The following is a 7,500-nucleotide window of genomic DNA, read 5'->3' on the forward strand; positions in this document are numbered from 1 at the left end:
GCAGGCGAGATAACCGGACAGAAAGAGGGAGGTGGTGAAGAGGAACAGGAACCGCAGGAGGGGTAAAAGTTAAAGCACGACAGAGACGAGAGGAAGGATGTTGCAAGGACCGCGCAAGATAGCGAAGACAGTAGCGATCACGGCGGTCCTGGAGAGACAGGAAGCCAGTGTCAACATACAAGCTAAGGACGGGAGTCGAACGAAAGGCACCAGAACTGAGGCGCAACCCAGTATGGTGCAAAGCATCAAGACGGCGAAGAGTAGAAGGAGAAGCAGACGAGTAAGCAGGGCAACCATAATCGAGCTTAGACAGGACGAGAGAGGAATGTAAAGCAAGGAGAGTGCGCCTATCTGCCCCCCAAGAAGTATGGGACAAGACCCGAAGGAGGGGTAAGGGACTTAGAGCACTCAACACGGAGGTAAGAGATATGGGGAGACCAAGACAAACGAGTGTCAAGGAATAACCCCAAAAGCTTCGCGGAATCTTTGTATTCAAGGGGATGACCATAAAGTGACAAAGAGGGACGAAGAACAACCCGTTTCCGCGTAAAAGTCATGGCACAAGTCTTAGAAGTAGAGAACTTGAAGCCATGACCTGTGGCCCAAGACGACACGGCATCAATCGCAAGTTGAAGCCGGCGTTGAAGGAGAGGCGAATCATCACCCTGACAACAAAGGGTAAGATCATCGACATAGAGAGCGGAGAAGACACCAGAAGGAAGAGAGGAAAGAAGACCATTGAGGGCAACCAGAAAAAGAGTAGTGCTCAGAACACTACCCTGGGGCACACCTTCGTATTGCTGAAAAGAGGGAGAGAGAGCAGTACCACGGCGCACCCGAAAGGAACGACGAGAGAGGAAGCTGCGGAGAAAGAGAGGGAGATGACCACGAAGGCCAAAAGAATGAAGTTGAGATAGGATATGATAACGCCAAGTGGTGTCGTAAGCCTTTTCTAGGTCAAAAAGGACGGCAACAACGGAGGTCTTCGCAGCAAAAGCAGTACGTATATAGACCTCCAAGTTCACCAGGACATCTGTCGTGCTGCGGCACTTGCGGAAACCAAATTGAGAAGGGGAGAGGAGGTGATGGTGTTCCAGGAACCACATCAGACGAACGTTAACCATACGTTCAAAGAGTTTGCAGACACAACTTGTGAGAGCAATAGGGCGAAAGTCCTTAGGGGAAGTACCCAGAGACCCCGGTTTGCGAACAGGGAGGACAACGGCATCGAGCCAGTCCTCAGGGACTGACGACGACTCCCAGATCCGATTATACAGACTCAGTAAATACCGAGACGTGCTCGGAGGGAGATGGCGAAGCATCTCATAATGAATACCATCGGAGCCCGCCGCCGTAGAACCGCAGAGGGCCAGGGCAGAACGAAGTTCAGAGAGAGAGAAGGGATCATTATAGGGAAGCTGAAGATGAGTGCAGAAATCTAAAGGACGAGACTCAAGGACAGGTTTACGAAGAAGGAAAGATTGGGGAAGATGAAGACCAGAGCTAACAGAAGAAAAGTGGGAACCCAGTTCGGAAGCGACCTGCAACGGGTCCGCCACAAGAGTATCATGGAGGTGAAGGACCGGTGAAACATCGGGAACGAACTTACCCGCTATCTTGCGGATACGCTTCCAGATCTGGGCCAGAGGGGTTTCGGACGTAATTGTCGAGACATAAGATGCCCAACATTCACGTTTAGCCGTACGGATGGCCCTACGGGCCACCGCACTCGCTTTCCGAAAGAAAAGAAAAGAATCGGTCGTCTGCCTACGGCGGTGCTTCTTCCAGGCTGCACGCTTACAGCGGACAGCCCGAGCACAGTCCGCATTCCACCAGGGAACGCACTTCCGTGGACCCCGAGAGGAAGAGCGAGGAATAGAGCGGAGGGCAGCGTCGAAGACAGTGTCATGAAAAAGGAGGAGAGCGCGAGAGAGGGGCAGAAGGGAGAGGTCAGAGAGAGTAGCACTGAGGGAAAATAGGGTCCAGTCCGCCTTAGCAAACTGCCACCTAGGGAAAGAGAGGGAAGGGCGAAAAGAGAAAAAGGAAACAAGGATGGGGAAATGATCACTTCCATGGAGGTCATCAAGAACCTGCCATGTGAAATCTAAGTAAAGAGAAGAAGAGCAGAGAGAAAGATCAAGACAAGAAAGGGTGCGAGTTCGAGAGTCCAAATGAGTGGGCTCACCAGAATTCAGAAGAGACAGGGAAGAAGAGAGGAGAAACGGCTCAAGAAGGCGACCCCGGGTATTCGTCAGAACTTCACCCCAAAGAGAATGACGACAATTGAAGTCACCCAGCAGGAGCACAGGCTCCGGCAAGGAATCTAGGAGGTGTTTCAAATCAGGAAGAGAGAGCGGGACACTCGGGGGGAGATAAATGGAACAAACTGTGTACCATTTCCCCACAAAGATACGAGCAGCAGAACAATGGAGAGGCGAAGGAAAAAGTAAAGGAACAAAGGGAACATCAGCCCGAATCAAGAGAGCAGAAGAATTAGAAGCCCCAGCAATGGCTGGGGGGGGGAGAGAAAGGAATAGCCACGAAAACGACCAGGACGAGCACCAAGCATCGGCTCCTGGAGACAGACACAAAGGGGCGAAAACCGCGAAACCAGAAGTTGGAGTTCGAGGAAATTGGCGTAATAACCTCGAACGTTCCATTGAAGAATGGACAACGACGAGAAGAGAAAGGACAAAAACAGAGAACAAGGAAGAAACAAAGGCGAAAGACCAACAGAGCACGTTAAAGAATATCAGGGTCGGGATCAGGGTCAGCAAAGTCAGGGTTAGGGGGCATGGGTAAACTGAGCAAAGACGGAGGGAAGGAAACGGGAGAACAGATCAGAGGTGGGCGGGCAGGGTCCGGAGGAGGAGGAGGAGGAGGAGACAACGGAGAGGAGCAGTCAAGGACAGCAGCAGGAAGAGGGGGAGTAGAAAGAGAGGAGCGCACCCCAGCAAGAGCAGCAACCGAAAGGGAAGCAGGGGCCAAAGAAACCTCCATAGCAGGAACAGGGGGCGCAAGCACTGAAACGGGAGTGGAAGGAGCAACAGAGCCAGAAGGAGGAGCTGAGGAAGAAAGCGAAGCCTTCTTACCCGCCGGGGAAGAGGAAGGAGAGGAGCCAGGCTTACGCTTCTGACTTAAAGAGACCGGTGTCCCAGCAACTACGTACCGGGCAACGGATTCCAGTGTCTCAACAGGAGAAGCCGAACGAGAGCACACACGACGGCCGTTAGGAGAGCGATGGACATCCGCCCGCACCGACAGGCGGCGGGGAGAGCCGATAGATGGAGGAAGAGGATGGGAAGGAGGATCGGAGGGGGACGAGGAAGGAGACACAGAAGACACGACAGACCGGGTAGAAGGAAGGGGAACCCCAGACAGAGGACCAGGAGGAGGATCCTTCGGGAGAGAACCCAAAGGGACAGAGGAGGGGGCAGTGGGCGCATCAGGGTCCAAGGCCTGGAAACGGTTGTGAGTCTGAGGAAGGCGGGAAGGACGAGGAGAGGAAGAGCGCAACACGTGAGCATAAGAGATATTAGCATAAGGCGGGAGCCGGCGAACCTGGCGCCTCGCCTCAGGAAAAGATAAACGCTCCCGGTGCTTCAAGTTGAGGACGGCTGCCTCAAGCTTGTAATGGACACACGCACGGGAGAAGGTAGGATGGGCCTCACCGCAGTTGAGGCAACGAGCCTGGGGAGAAGCGCACTCCGACTTAGAGTGACCTTCGCCACCACACAAAGGACAGAGAGAGACAGTCCCGGAGCAGCGGAGGGCACCATGCCCAAACCTCCAGCACTTGTTGCAGAGCCGAGGAGAAGGAATGTACTCCTGGACAGAGCACCTGGCACCAGCAAGAATGACAGAGGGTGGAAGGGTCCTACCATCAAAGGTAATCTTCACAACCCGGAGGGGTTGACGGCGACTACCACGAGGGGGACGAGTAAACGTGTCCACCTGGAGAATAGAATGGCCCTGGGCAGCGAGGATATGTCGAATATCGTCGTGGCAGTCGCGTAGGTCCCGAACACCGGTCGCAACATGGGGCGGGAGCAAAATAGTGCCAACACTGGCATTCAACTGAACGTTCTTCGAGACCCGAACGGGGGTCTCGCCAAGGCAGGATAAGGCAGCCAAGCGGGAAGCAGCATCCTGAGAAGGAGCAGCAACGACACGCGTACCGAGACGAGTGGGGTTAAAAGTAATGGAGGCATCCACGGAATCAATGAGATGTCGATGAAGGGAGAAATCGTCAGGAGGCGCAGAATCAAGAGGGAGGAGATCAAAATATTTGGCCCACGAAGCGGGACCAAACAAGGCTTGATAGGTAGCAGAACTGGAAGGAATCGAGCGAGGGCGGCCGTGACGAGAACGGCGGTGAGAACCCCCAGAGAGAGAGGGGTTAAAAGGCGCAGTAGTTACAACTAGAGAAGGAGCCGCGCCAGGGGACGAGGTAGTCACCACTGGGGGCTTGGGGCTCAACCCAACCACAGAGGAGGGAGGGGAGCCAGGGGAAGGAGTCAGAGAGGCCAAAGGAGGAGCAAGGTCGGGGCCCAATGCAGCGGAGGCTACAGAGCCCGGTCTTCCAATACGGACCGACTCGGGGGCTTGGTCGCCCACCCCACGAGCCTGAAAAGGTAAGCCAGAAGCAGCCGAACAGGGGTTATCATCTTGACGAAATTACGAATTCACTCACGAATGTGCCCCCACACCCACCATGGAGCCACAATTAGAGGCAGGACACCCAACAAGAAGCTATCGCCGATCTTGTCGGGGCCTCCTAGGGGTGCGTCGTGAGTATACGCCCCACAAACGCCACCTTAAGAAACCGACAGTCCGTCGAGATCGGGTTCAGTGACGAAGTGGGGATTGACAATAAAAGGTTCCCCTCGCTCTCGACGTCGGGTACTGCAGTTCTACGGGTGCAAGAGTATGCCTCCTCAAGCACCCGGGCGTCAAAGTAGAAGAAGTCCAAGGGAAGAACCAGAACGAGCAAAAGGTCGGCAGGAAACGGCAAGCAGATAGGAGAAGAGGGGGGAGAAAAACGAAACAGAAGGAAAAGGAAAAGATGCCCAGCAGAATTGGAGAGGACGGCAGCAGGAGCACAAGGCTAGAAAAGGACAGAGGACTGTCCCAAGGAGCATCACACTCCGGCAGCCGCCCACTAAGCCCCCAGACGGCGACAACGAGCTGAGCGGGGAGGGGGCCGGCTGTGGTAAGGCTTCTCTTAATAATGTCATTAACCTCGCCGTGTCTTGCATTCCATCCTCCCGTCCTTTGGCAAAGAAGGCCATGCCGTCCATATCTGTCGGCCTCTGCCTCGCCGCAAATACACCTGTATTCGGTGTGGATTGGGGCAGCTAGGCGGAGAGCCCCGGCAATTCGGAGGGCCTGCGGTGTGAGACGGGTGCCGGTTGCTGACATTGGGGTTGCTAATAGGAAATCACCTGCATGGGGAGCTGCTACAGCTCTAAGTCAGGCAGTGTCATGTGGTGTTGTCGCAGCTTCTAGCAAAGTTGCAGCTTCTTGGTCGGCAATGGGGCGATCCCAGCTGGATTGCTTATGGGCTTCAGAAGGCGGTGGTTGGGGTGCTGGTCCTGCGAGAGAGACCCATTTGGTTGTGCAGTCTGTGAAGCTGGGATCATGCACCCCTGCCTGTTGAACTAGGTGCTCAGGTAGGATTTCCTTCACCAAGTTGTCAGACCCCACTGAAGAGGACAGGAACGCTGGTACAGCAATTTGTGTTGCTGTGCGCATGCCAAGGCCCCCGAGTCTGACAGGAAGGGAGGCCTGTTTCCACTGTGAGTCGCTGAGGGAAAGATTGAGGGCTTTTTTCTAGTGTTGATTTCAGCAAGCTGTCATACTCTTCTAATTTAATATTGTTGAAAGATGGCGAACATCTTAGAAAGTAGGTCAGCCTGGGGAGGGACAAGCATCTGGTGATGAGGTAAAGTGCATCATGAGCATCGATGTCTTCAATCCTCTCGTTCATCCTCTTCAGGTCAGTGATCTTCTTACCGAGGACCCCGTCGATGGCATTCCTTCCAAGAGGAGCACCTAGGAGTGTGCTGTCCTCAGGGTTGGTTGTATGAATGTCAGGCAAAACAACCTTTATTTGCTCTATTATGTGCTGGTTGGTGGAGGTTATTTCGCACTTGGAAGGGTTCAGGGTGAGGCCTAGGCTTGCTCCTTGCTCCTGGATTATTCTTATGTCGTCCAAGAGTGAGGCTGGGGAGCCGGCTAGAGTACCATCAACCAAAAACCAAATGTTGAGCTCACTGGACAGGTTATCGGTGACTTCCTTGATAACTAGGCAGAACAGAAAAGGAGCAAGGGGGTCACCTTGTTGGACACCTTCTTGTGATTCAATTTCATGTTCCCCAAAAAGCAGAGTTAGATTCTTGCTGTAGCATGAGTTTACAAACGGTAGAGGGAAGGAAAAAGGCGATGAACTGCACTGAGTACTGCATCCCTTCTAACCAGATTGAAAGCATTTTTGAAGTCCAGCTTTATCAGGGCTTTTTCATTCGTAATGTTGGCAATGTAGGCCCTAGCTGCATGAGCCGCTGCCTCACACCCTTGAGGAATGCCAAACCCAATCTGTTTTGGCTTCAGCATGTCGGCTGCTGCCTGACTAACTGCTCTAGCAGCAGCCTTAGCGACGAGACGCCGGAGTGAATTGCCCACAGCTATCGGTCTGATTCCTCCATCTTTTTTCCTCAGGGCACAGAGGGTAGCGCCAAAAAAGAGAGGCCGTATGGTCTCTGGTATGTTGCCAGCTAGACATGTGTTGGCGAATCTAGTTAGTTCCACCAGGAGGCCCTGTGCAATGTCTCCCAGTGCAGGGTTGAGCATTTGTTTAATGTGGTTGGGCCGTAGTCCTGTGAACCCACCTGCTGATCCTGGTGGGAAGGATAAAGCTGCTTTGTGCACCATGGATTCAAGCACACACAGGGGTTCTGCTCTGGTGACACCGACTAGGGGGACACTGTCGTCACGAGGAACTGGATGGGTGTTTTTTCCTCAGGGCTTGTGCTGTATTGGCATCCCTGGTGGCAACTGTGTCTTCACTGGTGATGACTCTGATCGCCCCTATTGTGTTGGCTTCTTCTATATTCTTGCTGACTGTTGCTCTGATTTTGGATGCCTCGGTTCTGCTGTTGATACCTTTCCTGCGGTGGGTGTTTTTGGCACGGGTGGAGAGGGGTGCCTGCTTGTCCTCTCTAGGAAAACTATTTATAACCATAATGACCGACGAAGCTAGTGATTTGTCTCTCCTTGCAGGGACAGCTAGGCATATGTTTCCAAACAGGAGAAGGTTGTGCCATGCTTGGATAGTTCCGGGGGAGTCATTGACCTTTTTCAAGAGGCTGGATGCCTCTTTGGATGCCTCTTTGGCTGCTGCCTGGGGCCGGGCAGCTTTGGGGATGTGCTGCAAGGTTCCAACCGATGTTGCTTTGATGGCTTCTAGTAGATTCTCAGTCGAAAGGAAGCTGTTGGAGG

The sequence above is a fragment of the Procambarus clarkii genome, chromosome 33 (genome assembly GCF_040958095.1).
Source record: "Procambarus clarkii isolate CNS0578487 chromosome 33, FALCON_Pclarkii_2.0, whole genome shotgun sequence".
Classification (NCBI taxonomy): Eukaryota; Metazoa; Arthropoda; class Malacostraca; order Decapoda; family Cambaridae; genus Procambarus; species Procambarus clarkii.